Here is a 21,166-nt window from a genome sequence, read left to right on the forward strand (position 1 = left end):
GTCAGGTTTACTGACATTAAATGGTATTTAAAGTTTTAGTACTACATTTAATTATTTTATTAATTTGCTTGCTTTTGAACCCTCACCTATAGGAGATGCTTAGAAAATATAATGAAATGAACACAATTCTTCCTGTTCAATATGGCTGTACTATAACGTATAATAAAAAAATGTTAGTAATCCTCACCTTGTATTGGGGTCTCCCATCCCACGGAAGAAATCACCCGACACTCCAGGCTCTGTTTCAACAGCCACTTTACTTCCAACCAGTCTTTCTTCTTCGTCGTCGTCTGTTCCGTCTGTTCCGTCCGTCCGTCCTCTGTAGCTCTCTCTCCTCTGTCGCTCCCTCCCGCCTAAAACGGGCTGCTTATATATCCTTTTTTTCCGTGGGTCCACTGGGTGCTACCTGTTTGGCCAGGCCCTGGAGAGGAGGCAAATTTGCCTCACCTGCTGGCAAGACCAGCTCTCGTCTCTCCACTTTGCAGAGCAGCTGCCAGTTCTGGGTTATTGGCCACAGCTGCCACCGCCGGGCTTTCTTCAGCAACCCGCTCCCCACAACCTTGCAAGTGTCAGGATCTCATATTGGGGGTGGCTCATGTCCCTGCTGCTCCATTTCCTATACAGCCCCCTGCTTATAGCCTGGGAAAGCGGTAAAGGATGCCCCAACGCTATCATGTGTGGGAGACAGGAAAGAAACTCCTGGTTCCTGGCCGCTGATCGGCTCAGCCGCAGCCATTACAGTCATGTGGGGAGTGAACCAGCAGATTTCTTTGCAATGTCTCTACTGCTCTCTCTGTAATTCTGCATTTCAATTGAAAATCACACACACACACACACACACACACACACACACACACAGTCTTTAAAGAGACTGGAAATGATCTGAGGTTTTCTTGCTCTGTAAGGATCATTATCTACTGGAAGCATACAGAAAACCTCTAGGGGGCAGTGTTGTGCAATACCATTAAGCAAGAGTGCCATCTCAGTTCTCATCCAAGCAAGGTATTTTGCCACAGGATTAACTTTTAGGAGTAAGCAATACCTGTTAGGTTCAAAAGATTTTAAGTTTCCACAGCTTCAAATACTAAGTTCTTTTCCTCATTGGCTGTCAGATACAGACATTTTTTGTGTGTGTGCAGATTTTTTTATTTGAAAGGCAAACTTATAAGGACAAGATGTTTTGTCTACTGTTTCACTTTCAAAATGGCTGCAATGACCAGGGCTGACCTGATCCAAAGCCAGGACTCAGGAGCTTCCTCCAGGTTTTCCACATGGGTGAACAAGTCTAAGGACTTGGGCCATCCCCCGCCCCCCAGCTTTTCCAGTCTACAAGCCAGGAAGTGGATCAGACGTGGAGCACCTGGGTCATGAACCTGCACCATATGTTGCAGGTGAAAGATTAGCCTGTTGAGCCACCTCACTGAGGTGAAGACTTTTCCTGAAACATTTAATTCTGTCTTGAATTCCAGCGATATGAGTCTTTCATATTCTGGGCAGTCACAAAACTCATATTCTTCTGGATTTGCCTATTTGAACAACTGGCAATTTCTGGGAAGTAACTATTTATCTTTAATTCCTACTTAAAATAAGTTGTCTCTTATGTTTGAGTGTACACTGTACTAGATTATAAACAAAATAATTGCCTGCAAGCCATCTACGTTACTCACTTATTCTATTATACCTGCATGTCACCTCTTGCAAGACAGTCAATCTCTTACTGACTTTTCACGCTCTACACTTTTGAACTATGGGTAAATGACCTGAAGTCTGAAAACCTCCTTCAGATCGGCCAGCAGCATCGGAGCTGTAAACCTGTAGAGGTGGCAGCTCATTCCCATGTAACATGCCCTGTTTCTTCACAGAGTTTTCATTCCTTCTGAACAGCCATGAGTGGAGTGATCGCTTATGGGAATCACACAATTTAGAACCTCCTCTCTAGTATTTAAATCTAGACCAGCTTTCACCAGAACCATTCTCAGAAATTATAAACATATTCTGCACACCAATTGGTAATGAAATTCCATCTATTTCAACATCATTCTTACATTTCAGATTCTCTGAAGTAAAGAAGGCACATGTTGACTTATTGTATCTCTTAGTATTGTTTGAACGACAATAACTTTTTGGGGCCAGCACTGTGGAATAGCAAATTAAGCCTCCCCCTGTGGAGCCAGCATCATATACGGGCATTAGTTTGAATGTCAGCTGCTCCACTTCTGATACAGCTCCATGACAATGGGCCTGGGAAAGCAACAAAATATGACCCAAACCAGAGGGCCCCTGCAAACCCATGTGAGGCATAGAAGAAGCTGTAGGTCTTAGATTTGGAGCTGTCCTGTTCTGGCTATTGTGACCATTTGGGAAGTGAGCGGGAAGACAGAACATCTCTTTATTTCTATGTCTCTCCTGCTCTCTTTGCAATTCTACCTTTCAAATGAATTTTTTTTTTTTTTTGGTAAGAAAGACTAAAAATTATCTGAGATTTTCTTGCCTTGTAGCTAACATATCTATCGGGAATATACAGAAAACCTCTAGGGGGCAGTATTGCCCAATACCACCAAGCCAGAGTGGTATCTCAGTTCTGATCCAAGCAGGATATTTTGTTACAGGATTAAACGTTAGGAGCAAGCAATAACTGTTAGGTTCAAAAAATTTTAAGTTTGAAAATCCAATTCTAATAGTGAATGAAGACTCCCTGTTTGTAATATATGACATGACTGTAAGTGAAACTGCAGGATCATTAATTTGAAAAAAAAACGAATACAAACGTTTACTCATTATTTACTTTCTAAGATTTGCAATACAATATAGCTACATTAGATATACAACTGACTTCAGACTGAGGCTATGATAGTTTGTTATTAGTATTTTCAGTGATGTCTTATCCTTTAATATTTGAATTTTATTTTCAGAAAAGAAATTTATATTTTGTTTATATAAAACTCCTTCAAAACGATGGTTTTATTTTGTTATTTTAGTAGCTAACAAATTCTTGGGTATGCATATATATGTGTGTGTGCTTTTGTATGTGTTTGTGCCTACTGTGACAAGAGATGTGTTTGAATGCACTGAGACAATGAAAATAGTAGATAAAATAGATTATATTTCCAACTACGTAGTTTCCTCAACACAAAATATGCATGAATCACCACACAGTTATTTTATTAATCCATCGCTTAGTGCATTTGTCAAAATTTCCAGTCTAATTGATAAAGAAACTTTAACTAGATTGTGTATTAGCATTTCAGTCTTTAAATACAGTAAAATAAAGTACATAATTATAAAACTCAAATAATAAATGTGATACGGAATTATATTTGCTTTATCCAAAGCGCTCCAGGTTAAACTATTGCAGGTTTCAGAAAAAGAAAAAAAGAAAAAAATACCACGACTTCATAATTTCTTTTTAGTTTGAAGTGATTCCTGAAGTTGTCCTTCAATAGAATTCCTGCAACTGGGGCTGGCACTGCGCTGTAGTGGGCTAAGCCTTCTGCTGAAGCACCGGCATTCCATACGGGTGACAGATTGAACACCGGCTGCTCCACTTCTGAGGCAGCTCGCTCCTAACAGCCTGAGAGAGTGTCAGAGGATGGCTCCAGTCCTTGGATCCCTGCACTCATGTGACAGCCCGCAGAGGAGAATACCAACTCCTGGCTTTGGGCCTGCTCAGCCCTAGCCATTGCTGCCATTTGGGGAATGAACCAATATATGGGAGATTCATACTCATTCTCTCTCTCTCTCTCTCTCCTTCTCTCCCCCATCCTTTCTCTTCTTTTATGTCTCTCCTTCTTTCTGTAACTTTTTAAAAAAAAATATTTCAGATGATGTTTACATAGTTGATCAGGGTGGGAAAGATCTAAAGTTAGAGAGAAGTGGGTATGATTATTGTTTCCAAGCTTTTTACACTTATGGGAGGAGGGAGGAGATAAGTTGATAGGACCTACCCAGCTTCCCAACCATCACAGTACCCAAGGATGGAGGAAGGCCACCTAATATAAACCCAGGGTCACAATGGCCTCAATTTTGAAAATGGCCACAGCTTTGAAATGCTGTTGATCTCACCAATCTATGTATGAGGAATCCCTTCCAATGTCCATTGCCTGACACCATCAACCTTGTAGTTTTCCAATTAACCAGATATTCGCTGTCATTGTTTGGTTGGGGTAGTTGTCCATACATTCTGCCCTCCATTCTGTTACAGTAACAGATGTCCTCTTCAGGGCCCAATGAGTTACCATGTCCTCTAGTTCACCAAGGCCTGCCATCTAGAACTCCATCTTCTACAGCATGGAGAACCAGTTCTCCTAGATGGACTCAAGGGCCTGAGTCATGTGAGTGGATCATGTGGGACCCCCGCAACCCCTGGGACTCATGGAGCGCCCTCTCCACAGAGGTGGGCTTGGTGGCCTGGACCAGAGGACCCAAACCCCTCGAGGCCCCCCAACCCTAGGGCTCACAAATTCAGCATCCATTACACAGGCGGGCCCAAGGACCTGGGCCATGCAACCTAAGCCCTGCTGGATCACCCATTTCTGGGGCTAACAAGCCTGGCTCCCACTATTTAGGTGGGTCAAAAGACCCAGGGCCAGGCCAGATCCCCCAATTCCATGAGGTTTATGGGTTCAACTCCTACTGCGTAGGCAGGCCCAAGGCCCCAGGCCATACAACTCTGATCTACCGGATATCCCACCCCTGTGGATCATGGGCCTGGCCCCCATCATACAGGTTGGCTTGGTGGTCTGGGCCAGGAGACCCAGGCCCCTTTGGGGCCACCACTCATGGAGCCTACTTGTTCAACACCCATCACATAGCCTGGAGACTGGAGATCCAAGACCTTCCACCCCCACAGCTCACAGACCAGGCTCCCACCACTTCCAGACTGACATGGCACATCTTCCTTGTTATCCACCAATGGGTACTATAGCCTAGTTAAATCCAACCTGCCCACAATTCCAGCTTGTGCTAGTTGGTGCTGCAGCCTAGTCTTTTCCAGGCAGCCTCCAGTCCCAGCTCTAATGTGAACTGACTGATGATGCGATAGGACTGGTTCCATCCTGCACCCAATCCTGGTTCTTGGATCTGCAGGTCGATGTTATGAACTGGCCAGACCTGGCCCTGACGTGATCTGTATGTATACCGGTAGGTACTGTAAGCTGGCCCTGTTTGGACTGCTCCTTGCCTCTGTTCTTGCACATATCTGCAGGGACTTCAAACAGACAAAGGGGTTTACCAAACTCCTCTCTCTGGTATCTTCCCAGTGGCAGATCTTGCTCATACCGGTGGGTCTCTGGCCCAGGTTGACTTTGTGTAAATTTTCAAGTGTAAACAAAATAAATCTTTAAAAAAGGCAATTGTCTATGCCTATCTCTCAATCAGTTTTTGAGGAAGCCTGCCCTAACACAGTAGGTGTCACCTAGATTATTTAATAATAACCTAGACAATGAGATGAAACAAGTGCTAAGGCAAACTGATGCCTAAATATTCACAGCAAAGCTTTGCTTTAACCATGCAGCTTCATGGATTAGGAGACCCCACTGAATGTTATTTCAATGTAGTATTGTTAGTAATAACCTCAGTAATGGTAAAGCAATAGCTACACAGCGACTGTACCTTAGATTGATACATTTTGCATCTAGCTGTATTTCAAATGCCATCAGTATAAATAATTCCTTCTAATTCATAATCATAAGATGAATACTAAAGAGTAGTACAAAATACATCACTGTATCCACTGCATATGGCAGCAATGCCTTTAGAATGTTATCCCAAACTTTCAACGGTACAAAAACATAGTCCTTTTTATTTTTAATCTGTCTCTTTAATCCTATTCTGAAGGATTCTGACGTTCTTCATTGGGAAATAATACTATTTTTCTAGATAAAGTTAAAAGAACAGTTTTACAATTACTCATGTCATTTTATAACTAATGACAAAGAAAATCGGAAGACGAAGACATTCCTTTTAATTTGAATTTCATAAGAACTTTTATGACAAAGGACATTAAAATTCTCCTATTTATTATGACTATTATGTGTCATAAGAGTTTGATTGCCTGATGCGGTCTCATATTTAGAAGTCTTGGCTGATAACTGCAATTACAGGAAGGACTTTTTTTCTAAAAAGCCAAATAAGAAGAGATTATTTACTGATATTTAGAGTCTTTTTTGATGTTCAATTGAAAATGGCCTAATAATATATTTTCTTAAAAAATTATCTAATGATTCAAATGTTCAACCATTCTTGATTACAGGTAGCTCAAAATGAATTGTTCCAAGATACTACTGCCAATCATTATCACACAAAATTACACATTTGTTTTTTGTCTTCAAGGATTTTTGCTCCCAACTACAGTGAGCAATTCCTGTAATAGAGTAATTTCTGTTTCTGGCTTAGAATTATCTAACTGACAAATGAAAATAAGTACACGATGATATCATTTTCAAAATTAAACATATTTATAGGCATAGATAAAGTTATCTTATGCTAGAAAATAAAATTGCATGCGTGGTTGTCTCGGAATTCATTTAATTATGCTCATATTTCACAGCGTTGAAACAGCCATCTGTTTATTTGATGCAGGAAGGAAGAGAATGTTTATTCTAGCAACTTACATACTATCATAATAAAAAGGCAGAGTAGGGAAAAAATGAGGAAACATGCACGAAGTAAATGGTGTGCACTCAAGTTATGAGCCAGATGAAAGCATGAAGGGATAAAATGATGAACTTACATTGCAAAGAAGCATCAGAGGGCATGTATGAGTGAGGACTTTGGTTCATGATCAAACTGGACAAGAGAAAATGAAGTATTTTGCTGAATGACAGGCTTTATTAGTACAGTCCCTGCTGAGGAACAGTACACAGGAGCCTCAGGCCCTAGAGTGAACCACTCTTCCTTAGCCACTGGAACTATTGGCTAACAATAACTATTCAGTACCAGCATACAGCTATGCTTATTGTCTTTGGAAGAGATCTGATATTTTTTTTAATTATTTATTATTTAACTTCAGTAATTACATTGTATTATGTGACACAGTTACATAGATACTTGGGTTCTCCCCACCCCTCCCCAAACCCTCCCACCATGGTGGATTCCTCCACCTTGTTGCATAACCACAGCTCAAGTTCAGTTGAGATTTCCCCATTGCAAGCGTATACCAAACATAGAGTCCAGTATCTTATTGTCCCGTCAAGTTCAATGGCTTCTTAGGTATACCTTCTCTGGTCTGAAGACAGAGCCAGCAGAGTATCATCCCAGTCAATTGAAAGCTCCAACATACCATCAGCAAAAATTTACATCATTATGGAATTAATTCACATAGTAATGAGTAACCAATATGTTAAAAGTAAATGCGAGTTCCCAGCCACCTTCTGTGACCACCTCACCTATACTTCTGATATTTTAAATCCAGAGTTCCTTGTCCATATCACATCTGTGCATATAGCTACCTCTCTTCTTTTAGGACATGGTGGCAAGCAGACCTGACACAAATACTCAAATACCCACCATGCTCACTGTGAATAACAACGTGTTCCTTCTCTGCCCCAAGAGTCTCGCACACGTTTTCTGACTAGGGGAGAGGTGGTGGTAAATCGTTTGCTTGTGAGTGGATCTTAAGCACGTTACCATTCCAGCTGTTCTGAAGAGCCACCTTAACTCTATTCATCGCTAGCTCTCCTGTAGGGGGAACTCAGATCTGTTTTTCAAATTTCTTTATCATATCCAATCAATTATTGGATCACAGATGAATTCCTGGAAGAATTCTTCAGAAAGATTTTCACAAGCAAACGCCTCTCTGAGATTGTTCCTGAGGAAATGTGGCTTCAGACAGCACATGGCATGAGTTGTATGTCATGGCAGTTGTATATCATGGAATTTGGAGACAAGATCACTCCTGCTGCTGAATCAGAGATTCAGACCTCCAATATCTTGTGGTACTTTGTAGCAAGAGTATCATTAAGATCTTGAATGTGGTAAATGTGAGAAGTAGGCATTATGTATTATTGGATACTTTCATCAATTAGTAGTTAATCCAGCAAGAATTACCAGAAGGTATATCTACGGAATGGGCTTCGGAAATTTGATCTTGCATAATTATCTGTGATCATGATTGTCTTTGTGTTTGACATGAAACTTGAAGTATGAGTAACAGGCAGTTAGGAAGAAGATAAACAAGAGTTGAAATTTAGGGAAGTACATGAAAACAGTATTGTGACTCTACGCTTAGTGAAATCAGTTTTGTACATTAGAAGTTGACAGCCTTTATCATGAAATTAAAAACATACCTAGCTCAGAAGTACCTAAGGTAAGTAGGGCATTTAAAGAAATAACTGTGTTTATATGCCAATAAGGTAAGCCAGCAGGTAAGCGACATGTTTTAGCTACAAAACAACTTCATTGCACTTTAAAAATAGAAAATAGAAACACAGACACAAAGGAATTCTGTTTCATTTCTGACCTTCAGATATTGTTATAAAATGTCTCCTGTGGATTGCTATAACCTGAAACATACCAAGAAGGGAGTTCTTGGCAAAACAGTTCAGCTTAATCAAGTTGACACAATACAAAGCCAGTCTGGGTGAAAGATCCGAGTCATGTTAAAGGTTCAGGGAAACAGTATTTATAGGAACTGTGAAACATGATGACTGTTTCTGAGGGTTGCTGACTATTATTGATGCGCTGAAAGAGAGAGAGAGAGAGAGAGAGAGAGAGAACATGGCTGAGGATGATTAATCACCAAATTAAAGCCAAACAGGAGAATTAAAGGGTTTCCTTTGACACATTTAATGAAATTTTCATCTCAATTAACCACAGGGCAATGCAAATAAACTGAGTTTAAGACCTAGCAATTAATTATAAGAATAGGAAAGTATAAGTAAAGGTGGAATTTTTGTAGTTCTGAGTCATGGTGGGTAAAGCATGAGCCTCTGAGACCTGGGACAGAGACCAGGACCTGCTAGACACTGGGTGTGCCAAAAGGCCCACATGAGCTTCATTTGACCAACTTTTATCCTGAATGTCAGTATGTTCCTTCCTCAGGATCCTCCTTCCCTCTCTCTTCCTCAGATGCCACACAAATAATTAAAGTCAAGTCACAATACAGTAGCATATACAGTATGGATATGCCTGCATACTAATGAAGGAAAAAGCTTCTACACCAAGGACATTCAAGAACCTGGCCTGTGGGACTCAAGTTGGCATTCTGAAGATGGTAATAAATCAATGCGGGTATAATACTGGAAGGAATGAGATTAACACCCCCCAAACAGAGGAAATGAAGCTCTGGTAAGGGACTGGCACAATTACCTGCAATGCTGGCATGCTGTAAGTATACCAGTTCATGTACCCATTGCTCCACTTCAACCCCAACTCCTTGCTGATAGCATGGGAAATGCAACAGGAAATGGTCCAAGTGCTTGGACTCTTGCCCCCTCTTGGGTGACACAATTGAAGCTTCTGGCTGTTGGCCTATGCCTGGCCCAGTGCTGGCTGTTGTAGTCATGTTGGGAAGTAAGCCAGAATATGGATGATCAATCTCTCCCCTAAAACTCTGATTTTAAAACAAATAGATACATTTTAAAAGAACAAAAATACTCTTGCAAGGACTAATAATTTATGATAACTTGAAGTGAAGGAAAGCCATTGGCCTGCATTATGTGAAATGAAAATGCCTGACAAGGCTTCAATGACAAAACAGGAAAGATATTTAAGGGAAAAAATTAGTTTGCAGAAGTATGCATGCTATACTGACCATATTGCAATTGGCTAGAATGTACATCAACATATGCTTTCAGGGGGCAGACTTGTGTAACACTGTATTTCATAACATGAAAGGAAATTGGTGAGAACTGGAATATTTACAGCTCAGAAGCGGCAGTACTATGTAGAACAGAATGAAAAAAATTAGACGCACTAACAGAGCTGGGATATATTAGGTTAATGGTGAAAACAGGAATTCAGACTTACAGAGCACAGGAGACAAGTTTTAATGAATAAGGACGTTTGTACCAAGAAGGAAGTGAGGAGCAAGGTCAGAGTTCTAGCCAATGCAGAGCACCTGAGTTGTTCCACAGGAGCCTGATGGTAGTTGTTAGTTTAATTCCAGTGTCTCAACCACAGGCTAGGCAGACGAGGAATGACACTCCTGCTTCCCATAAACTTCTTCTTGTTTAAGAATTGTTAGTATTAGAGAGCTTTGGAAAACTTTAGGAGCAGGCAGAATGGCCAGGAGTTTGGTCTGGAGTTCACGGCACCAGTTAAGATGCCCACATTCCAGTTCAGAGTGACTGATTTCAGTGCCCACTTACCACCCAGTTCTGGGTTCCTATTATCCAGACTCTAGGAGATGGTGGAGACTGCTCAGGTGACTGGATTCTTGCTACTGATGTGGGAGACCTGGGTTGAGTTCCTGCCTCCAGGCTTTGGCCTTACTCCAGGGCTGCCATGATGGGCTTTGAGGAGGACTAAAAGAATCTCTGTCTGTCTCTCTCTGTCTCATGAATCAATAACAACAACGGCAAAACTTGCTGAGATCTTTCCAAGATGGTATAATAAAGAAAAATTGGAAGGTTAAAAAATGTGTAATTCCTCAGGATAAGAGAATTCTACAACCAACAAGATTTCTGAACTTAAACCACCTTGAGGGACCCCGGATTGATGATCAGGAGGCTGAGAATGATTTTCTAATGAAAAGCCAGGGTCATTTGTCTAATTTCTAAATTGTAGCCAACCAGGTTTGGTTCTTCTCTCTCTGGGTATACTCCACCATGTGGAACATTGCCCCCATTGTGCTCATTTTCCCATCCTCAATTGTGAAATTAATCATTATACTTGATCAACAGAAAATGCATAATGACACTTTGAAATTCCCCACCAAGCACAGGAATGATGCCAATTTTAGATCAATATAACACCTCAGAGGAACATCGAATTTTACTGTCACCTTAAAGACTTGAAGCATGCTGTGGTGATGATTTTCATGACAATGCAATGAGTTCAATTATCCTAATGCTTGAAAAAATAGAAACTAACAGTTGCTATCTTACATTTACTCAAGTAATTGCCTCAATATTAATTCTGTTCATTTTCTCCAGAGCAGAGTATTATATCTTCTTATATAGTATATTGATTTGACAGGTATGTTCTCTTTGAAAATATTTGTTTATACACAAAAGGCAGATAGAGGGGCTGGGGAAGAGATTTAGCTTTTATGTGCTGGATTACTGCATAAATGCCCAGAGCACCTAGAAATGGGCCATTTTGGAGTAGGAGCTCAGAATTCCATTTAATTCTACCACATTGACAACAGGAATTCAGGTGTTATGGACATTATCAAAGGTTCCCTAGTTGCCTTAGCAGAAATGTAGATCAAAATCACAGAATAAGCAGTAGTCAGGCTGGCATTCTGAAATGGTTTGCAGACATTCAAAACAGTGACTTAGCATGCTGTATTGCAGTGATTATTATTTTACCCCAACAAAGTCTAATATAAGTCTACCAAGAAGAGACAAGAGTGAGCCACATTAACACAGTGCTAACGATAGAATTCATTTGTCTCCATCCTTTAGACAGTCAGTTTTCCTGGCATCTATTGTAATATACAGCCTTCTAGACAAACAATATCCCTCTGGATAGTCCGTGAATATCACATTGGTTTATTGTATTGATAGAATTGTGCAAACAAGGATATATATACTAGGAAAGAGCATTGGAGGCTTTAGTAGGACCCAAGATCCCCAGAAAGTGAATTATGAATTCTATTTAAAGCTAATGACAACAGTGAGGGCCACTACAACACATCCAAACTACAATGTAACTAATCTCTCACTTTGACCATGTCCCTCAGAAGGCTGCATGGCACTCATCCGATGTGAGGAAGAACAAGGGGTTATATGTGGAGTATTAGGACAATCTCAAGTGGAGATTCACATTACACAGCTCTGGATTGATGTTATTAAAAGCAAAGCTTCTGAAAACTTACTGAGCCTTGGTAGATATTGGATGCTTGATCATAAAACAAGTGATCACTGGCGATCATGAAGTGACTTCTCTCTGGCTTACAATCCCATAATATTGTTCTGATCAGACAGAAATTCAGTGAAATATTAAAGTGATAAATCCTGGATCAGGCACAAGAAGCTGCAGTGAGCATGAGCAAGCCATACAAGCTACTACTGTGAAAACATGTCATTAAAAAATAGGTACCAGTGAGATGTCTATCTTCTCCCATCTACTGATACATTATGCTCTTTTATCATTAACAGAAAGATGAGTATAATTCTCTAACGAATTAAATTTATGTACTGTATGTGCATTTATATTCTACCAGACATCCTGTTAGTATTGCAATAAGGTAATCACAGAAATAGAAGTAAGGAAAAGCCACCCATTGTGCAGAGACTTAAGTAGTAAACCTACTCCTTCTTTCCCTCCAAATATAAAAATATGGCCCTTGGTCAGAATATACATGGAATGCAAGGGTAAAATCATGTATCTTGATATGTTAAATAGGTGCTATAAAAGAAAAAGTTTAAAGCTTAGGGCTTAAGGACGTATGTAAAAGTTTTCTGAGTGGACTCAGCAGAGTACAAAGTGAAACCTTTCTAGTTGAAACTAATATATATTGCACTCTAACTACCATTGGAGACATACTGAACAACAAAATTCATTGAATGACTCAACCCGTTTTTTATCAGTATCATTCACATGATCTTCACTATCCCAGACAAATGTGCTAGCTTAGAGACCATGATTTGAAGCTATCTCTGGTTCCAACAATATCATTTTATTCATTTATTTGTTTTTCCCCACCAAGGTTGACCTAACTACAAGTACTGTCGAAATCCCGACCTGTCAACCATGGAAAACAACCCTTGAAGATATTGATAGACACTTGGGGGCAGGTTGCTTGTGTTGGATCTCTTTCAAGACAAGGGTGATTTATTTTGACTGAGATCAACAGTGCAGGTATGTATTTACTTTTCCTCTGGCACTGACTTCTAAAACTTTGTACTTTGTTAGATTCATCAGCATGAAATACAGGTTACCATCACTCCAAATCAAATAACTCATTGAACACTAAAGTAATTCTGACATATGACCACTGGTAGATGAGAAAGAAATTCAAATGCTTTTGTTTTTACATGTTGCACCACAGAAAAATGATTGATGGAGGGACACAATTCTGATACCATGCTAGTACAATGCAATTTCTTTTTGAAAGTGGTTCCAAGTTGCAAACTAGGAGCTTTTACTCAAGAAGAGAAAGTGTTTTTCGTGGGTATGATGTATTTCTACATCCGTTTTCACTATATGATAATTTATTCTCAATACATACAATGTATAGATGCCAGAGCCAATGTGGGAAGTAAAAGTGGCCATTGTAATAGTTGCAATGGTTATGTATTCAGCAATTTCTTATTTTTCATATCTATACTTTTTGTCTGCAGAAGTCTAGAGCTACTAGTTTCCCCGCCACTAAACACTTAGTTTCTCTTTCCTACCTGTGTTTTCTTATTGGATTTCTTCTTACATTTTATCACTCAGTTCATTTTTATTATATTGTGCTTTTTCTCACTTCTACAGATGGTTATTTGTCTAAAATGTTTACATTTGTTTATTCCTAACATATGTATATACAACTTGGAATGCTGCCGCCTCTTGGAAAAGCTGAACCTAGAAGGTTAAAGCATAGAATCTTATACTATCAGATCATCAGTAAATATAAGATTGAAAGAAGTGATTAAACTGTCATAAAAACAGAAGATTTATTCCATAACTTTGATATTTATTCAATAAAGATAACTAAGATTCTTTCATTTTGATTTGTGTTAATGGCCCATGTGGTATTAAACTTTTTATCATTTCCACATGTAAATGGTAAAATTCTTACTAGGTATTTCAAGCTTCTTTTTAATGTTTAAACGATAATACTATTCACGCTTAGGGCCCAGAGCAGTGGCCTCATGGCTAAAGTCCTCGCCTTGAATGTGCCGGATTCCTATATGTGTGCCAGTTCTAATCCCGGCAACCCCTCTTCACATCCAGCTCCCGGCTTGTGGCCTGGGAAAGCAGTCAAGGACAGCCCAAAACCTTGGGATCCTGCATCTGCGTGGGAGACCTGGAGGAAGTTTCTGGCTCCTGGCTTCGGATTGCCACAGCTCTGGCCGTTATGGCCACTTGAGGAGTGAATCAACACACGGAAGATCGTCCTATCTGTCTCTCCTCTGTAAATCGGACTTTGCAGTGAGAATAAATACATCTTTAAAAAATGATATAATCTTCATGATTAAAGCTATATGTTTCAAATTTTTTTCTAAATTTTGCATAGTGCAATATTTTTAGGCGGTATTTATTCCTTAAAAGTGATTTTTCTACTACTTAGATTTGATGTGGTATATTAAATAATAAATCACATCCATTTACCATGATACTTTGATCTTTTATGCTTATTCTCTTTGCTTACTTTAACTAATCATGTATGTGATAAGTTTCAAGTATGGTTGTGGAGCTATGCCTTCTATGTAGGTTTTTTTTCATTTGTGTTTATGTTTTGAACCTATGTCATTAGGAAGTCTATGTTACAGTATTTATAAGTATTGTGTAGCACATGCATATGGTGTATGTTAGGTAATATACGCTATATATTATACATATAATCTTACATATAAACATAATATATGTAATAAACTAGATTACATAAAATTTATATGTGCAGTTTCACATGCAGATTTCCTTTTACTTACCATAATTTTTCTAGGTCATTTGTATGCTGTGATTGATGTATAGAATATTTCATTTTTTATGATTTATTTATTTTATTGGAAAGGTAGTTTAATGGAGAGCAGGAGAGACAGAGAGAAGGGTCTTCCATTCACTGGTTCACGCTTCAAATAGAACAAAAGCGGGAGCTGAACTGATCCTTATTTTCAATGATTTAGCAACGGCCTTAAGACCAAACTATTCAGTGCTCTATGTAATTTTTTAATTCCCAGTTTTTGTCACATTTGGCCTAAACATTTCTATTTTTTAGTGAGATCATTGATAATATATATTAAAAATCTACTAATCCAGCTGTTTCTCTCAAAGAGATAGTTTGGGTATGCAATGCTGTAATACTCTAGTCAATCACTATGATAGTCCGTTCAAAATTCCTATTTAGAAAGCAGAAAACAGATTTGAGTGTATATTGAATCTTCTCTTTTGGTAACTGCTCCTTGTTTGTGCGACCTTTAGTCATAGAGCAGCAAAATTAAAACTGCATTTTCAATCATCAGTTTTAAAAAAAGAATTGTTTATCTCTCTTAGACAAGGACATTCAAATTATTACATCACATTACCTTTAATTTGCTCTCACTTCAACTTTTATGCTAATAATGGTGATATCTCAGCATTGTCAAAATCTATGGTTCTTTTCATCTGTTCTTTTTTTTTTTTTTGGTTTTACTAATTGTTTTTTGATACAGTTTTGTTGGCACAGGGGTCTCCTTTTCCCCTCCCCCAGGTTGCCTCACCTCCCTTCAGTTCTCCCCTCCAGTCTCACAGTCGGTGACTTAGTAGATACCTCTTCAGCATTTTTTCAATAGGTTGATTGATAATGTGAATACTTTGGATAATAATTGTGTCAGTTTATTGCCACTGGTACTTTATCATGCTAGTCATAAATCAGAGGCCTACAGAATTAAATCACTTAGCGTAGAAAAGAAATGTTTAACATCTGAGGTCTTCAGATGGCTGAGTAGATGTCATGCTTTTGTGTAACAACTTAATTAAATCACATAGTGTTTGTGTGGGTTTTTTTATGATAGTTTCATTAAAAGTCATTAAATTTTCATTTGTCACTTGCATGTTAGACTCATAGTAAGAGAAAAATCAATCATGTGTCACATTAGACCTCTGTTCTGAGGAAATTATTCTAGAAAACAATGTCAACTCAATTTTGTTTTCATAAATCATGTCATATATGTAAATATTTTGGTTTAATTTGCTTTTGTATATGCTAGGATCTTTTAAAGGACATATTCTGTTTGGCTTATTGGCATTTGAAAGATTTATAAAGCAGCTTCTATTGTCTTTAAAAAGATAATATACTTGCTTACTTTCATCATGTAATTCACTTTTCGTCCTCTGCTGTGGTCTGTATTTTCAGCCAAATCTTATCCTGATTAGGAGGTAGGGAGAAGGTAGGCGTTTAATCAGATGAGAGTGCTTATTCGTTAGACCACTCAGTTGCGACTAACGTTAGAGAAATGATGAACTAAAATCCACAGAATTAGAAGCAAGTGACTTTATAAAAACAGAGAGAACTCTAACCGGCATGTACAGATAATCTGTGCCACAGTAGGTCTCTGGCAACAAAACAAGATCCCCAGAGAAAGCCCTCACTCAACCTGTCACATCCAGAATTATGAGCCAGAACAAGTCTTCTGTCTGTATGAATTAGTTTGTTCCAGATTTTTCATCACAATAATGAAAAAGAGGCTAATTTTCCTCTTAATCATTCCAAATTTAAAAATCAATCCACTCTCTTTGTGACAGTATTTTTGTTCTCCAGTGGATTCCTGTTTGATAATTTTGAGTTCTGGAACCATTACAGTGGCACAGCATCATAATCCTCTGCCCTGTGATGCTGGCACTTCAAATGGAAACCAATTTTTGTCCCAGCTGCTTCACTGCAGGTCTCACTGTCTTCTGATGACCTGTGAAGGCAGTGGAAGATGGCCTAGTTCTTGGATGTTTAAATCCACATGGAGGATCTGGAAGAAGCTCCTTGTTCCCAGCATGAACCAGTTTAGCTCTGGTCATTGCAAAAAATAAAGCAGCAGATGGAAGACCTTCCCTCTCTTACCTCTCCTCTTTCTGTGAAATCTGTCGATAAATAAAAATAAATTAATCTTTAAGATAAATACGCAAATAAATGAATAAATGTATGTTGAGTTCCCCCATAGATAGCAATCTTATGTTCCTTTTTCAAAAGGACCTTCTGATATGGGATGAAGGTGTTAAAATGACTTGACCCACTGGGCCACAACAGTCTCCCTTATTTCAGAAGTTGGTGGAGAATCCAAATCAAAATCATAAATATGATATCACCAAACTCTGTCAGAATGACAGAAAATAATAGTGAGGACATAGAGAAAGGAAAATACATAATTTGATGGGAAGGTAAATTAGTGCAGCCAGTTTGTCAATTTCTGAAGAAAAAACGAGAAATAGACATGCCACACTAAGTAGCAATATCACTCCTAATTATGTAGTGACATCATATGAACACATTGTGTAAAGGAAACACCTGCACCATTATGTTTATAGGACTGTGACAGGTAAAATAAGGAGAGAACTCAAGGAGTTTTTTCAAATCTTCTCCATTTTAAAGGAATGAGATACCTAGGGAAAAAAATCAAGCTAGCAAAGCAATGGAAAACAAGAAATTTTTTTGGATGTTGTATTAATTGATATTTCTGTGTTTCACATAAATGTGGTAACTAAAACCATATATATATTTATCTCTCAAATTTATTGTTGTGGCAAGAAAACAGGCAAAGTTTAGCTGTAGGGTCATTGACAAAGCTATAATTTCTGTGTGGGCTGGGACTGAATTTTGTGTGTGTGTGTGTTCAATGAGAGAATGATCTATTTTGAACATCATATGCCTAGGAATGACTCAATCACTCATGGGCTGTCACACAGCTCCGTGTTATTTTTCTATGAGGTGTTGTTGTTAGCTTACTCTGAATGTGGTGGCTGATTTCATCAGTATTTGTAAAGGAGCATTATGCAAAAGCTTTGAGTAGCAAAATGGATATTTTAGGTTTGTGATGTAATTGCTCTGTTCACAACTGTTTTAAAATTAAGTCCTAACACCATTTGATATGAGTTTCACTGGTACCCACTTCTTCTACCAAAATACATTTTAAGTAATCTCTTTGATGCATTATACATCATCTCAAAGCTGGCAATTTAAAAACTGGGTATTTTATTTATTTAGTTAGTTAGCCAGTTAGTCAGTTAGTTAGTTATTGGCAGGGGAGGACCTAGGTGAGGGAGAATTAGGGCATGGTTCCCAAGTTGTGTCCTAAAACTCAAACATAAAATAATCGTTTAAGAAAAGTAGAGAAAATTTATTGGAAACTTGGTAAGTGCCAAATTCTTGTATTGGAAAAATTAATTTAAGGACTTGGGATTACTAATTGGAATTGACACCACAGACACAATGATAGATAAAGTAGAAGCCAGATGGATTTCTAGAAAAATTCCTACAAAGAGTAGCTTAGATAGCTGATTGTTGAAGAAAAGTGTAAGGGGAAGATGGGGCTTATTTTATCATGAAAGATTCTATTACATGTATCAGAACAGTGATACTAGTTATGACTGTCTTTTTCTTGTAGTTCAACTAATGGTCAGATATTGAAAATGCTGCACAATACGTTAGTCTCTACAAAAGACAAGTTAAACATATACTGACACATGAAAACTCATTAGACATTATAGGACTTCAGCCTCCATAGTTTTCTGGTCATCCATGACCACAAACAGGTATAAACAAAATTGCTCCAATTTTTAACTTGAATCTCTTCATAATAATTTTTCTCCTTAAGTGTGACATGTCCCAAATTGTATGTGATGAGCTGGAAAAGGACCCAGGGAAAAGTGATTTCACAACACATTTCCTTCTTTCATAATTGTTTTTCTTTTCTACAAATTTCTATATACAACAAATGGCTGAGGAATCATTAAAGAAATGGAAATTAAATATTTTATTAATTCAGATTATGCTTTAGCTTATGAGAAGTACTTTAAAAGTTTGATACAGAATCCTATAAATGGATTTAACAATTCTTTGTGCTGAAATAAAATCACTTTAATTCAATTTTGGCCATATTCCTTGTGGAGCATTTTCCTCCACCTGTCCTCTGATTTACAACTTATACTTTCATTTGGATGCATTTTCACATCCTTCAGAACTTCACACGCTGCTCAACTCGCACTTTGTGGTATAATTTTCCTATGTTATTCCAGATTTCTGAAAGAATGTGTGAAAAACATCTTCCCTTTGCCAAACATAAGTATTGTACTCTGGCAGCTGATTCTTTCAAGCAGGTATTTTCAAGACATTGTTTGTGTGCTTATTATTCAAGTCATTTTCTTCCTTGATGAAAGAATTCATGTACTTTAATTCCATCAAAGACTTTTGTGTGATGGTGTCAATGTTGCAGGTTCTCATCTGCAGCCTCCTTTTCCTGTACATTTGATGTCTGACTGTGGGGCTAGAAACTTTGGTTCTAGTTGAGTTCCTTCAAAGGGGATTGAAATTTATTTCTACCAGGCCTTCTGGGAGCGTGATCAATCTGGGAACACTTTCAGGTGTTAACTTGAGGTTTATTCCAGCTGTTCCCTAGCCTTGCACTTGGCTGCTTTCTTATAAATTCTCACGTGGACTCATCTCTTGTTTTCACCTAATGTTATGCTCCATTTAGTAGGTTTCTTTATGTGTTCCAGTGAGAAATTGTAGAGAAGAAAATATGAAATATTTGTCTTCTTTGATGTTACACTGCGGTTCCATATGTAACATGTATATAAATAGATCACAGTGAATTTAAATATGAGTATAACAATGAAGCAGGAGCTACCATCCTGCTGTAATGGTTAGCCTATTGCTTGGGATATGGGTGTCCTGTGTCAGAGTGCAAATTTGAGTCAGGGCTGACCAACTTCTCCCACAGTTTGTTTTGTATTCTGGTTCCTGGTATCTATTAGGTAGCCCAGAATGGAGATCCTGGTTCCTTACCTAGCAGCAGAATATGGCACAACTACTTAGGACCTTGTTCCCACAAGGGATAGCAAAAAGAAGCTGCTGTCTCCTGGCTTCATTTGGCCCAGCACTCGCTATTGTGGCCATCTGGGAGGTGAACTAGCAGGTGGAGATCTCTCTTTCTCTCTGTGTCTCTACCAGTGTGTGTCTGTGTAACAGTCATTTTTAAATAGATAAATATTTAAAATAATAATTAGTTTGTGTAAGATGGTGAAAAATTTGAGTTAGATAAATAAAATGCAACTCATGTCCATAATATATATAATATATATATATATATATAATCATAGACAGCACAATGTATTCATTATATACATATACACATATACATATATATATATATATCATGGATAATCATTGTATTATAGTCTCTGTCATTCTTTATTCTCGGTTTTTTTCTGTAGCCACAGAGAATGCTTAGAGGTCCCTGGATATTTTCTCACTGGCTTTCATCTACATGCTTGCATTATTGAATTTGTCAGATTATTTTGTTAATTTGGTTATATGCCTTCTCTTTTCTGAACAGTAAGACATGAAAAATGTCTTAATCATTTTCTCTTTTCTTGTAATACTTCATATGTAAAAAATGAAGTTATATAATTAATGATTATTGGGGGGTCAGTGTAATGGCTCAGCTGCCTAATCCTCTACCTGCAAGTGTCGGCATCCCTTATAGCCGCTGGTTCATATCCAGGCTCATCAACCTCTGATCAAGCTTACTACTTATGGTCTAGGAAAGCACCAGAGCATGGCCCAAATCCTTGGGACTCTTCATCCACATGGAAGACGTAGGAGGACCTCCTGGCTCCTGGCTTCAGATTGGCTCAGCTCCAGTCTTCATTGCCATTATGGAGGAGGAGCCAGAGGATGGAAGATCTATCCTTTCTTTTGTAGATATGCCTTTCCAATAAACATTATATACATATTTAAGAGAGTATTATCCCTAATTTTGAAAGTCCTTCAAAGTATAACTGATTGAAGATGGCGCCAAAGAGCATAAACTCCAAAATCAGTCTCTATTTCCTATATCTAAAGTACAAATCAGAAAGGTTTAACAATGACATTTAAATTAGTATTTGATGATTAAGGTTTGGTGTGCAGGCTACACATCGCATTACAGCATCAAACTTGATGGGCACATGACAGAAAGCAAGGAAAATGTTCTCTGCCTTGCTCAAGGCATCACTTTCCCTTTCGCACAGTCACTTTATGTCATTGAGGCTTGGAGGACTGTCTTCCTCAGTGGGAACCTCTAGAAATATCTTATTTCCCTTTACATAGTACTTTAGGTACAAACGCATAGACTCTATCAAAGTTTACTTTCTTATCTTTTCAGATACAGATGATATGGGCACA

The sequence above is a fragment of the Ochotona princeps genome, chromosome 12 (assembly GCF_030435755.1).
Source record: "Ochotona princeps isolate mOchPri1 chromosome 12, mOchPri1.hap1, whole genome shotgun sequence".
Classification (NCBI taxonomy): domain Eukaryota; kingdom Metazoa; phylum Chordata; class Mammalia; order Lagomorpha; family Ochotonidae; genus Ochotona; species Ochotona princeps.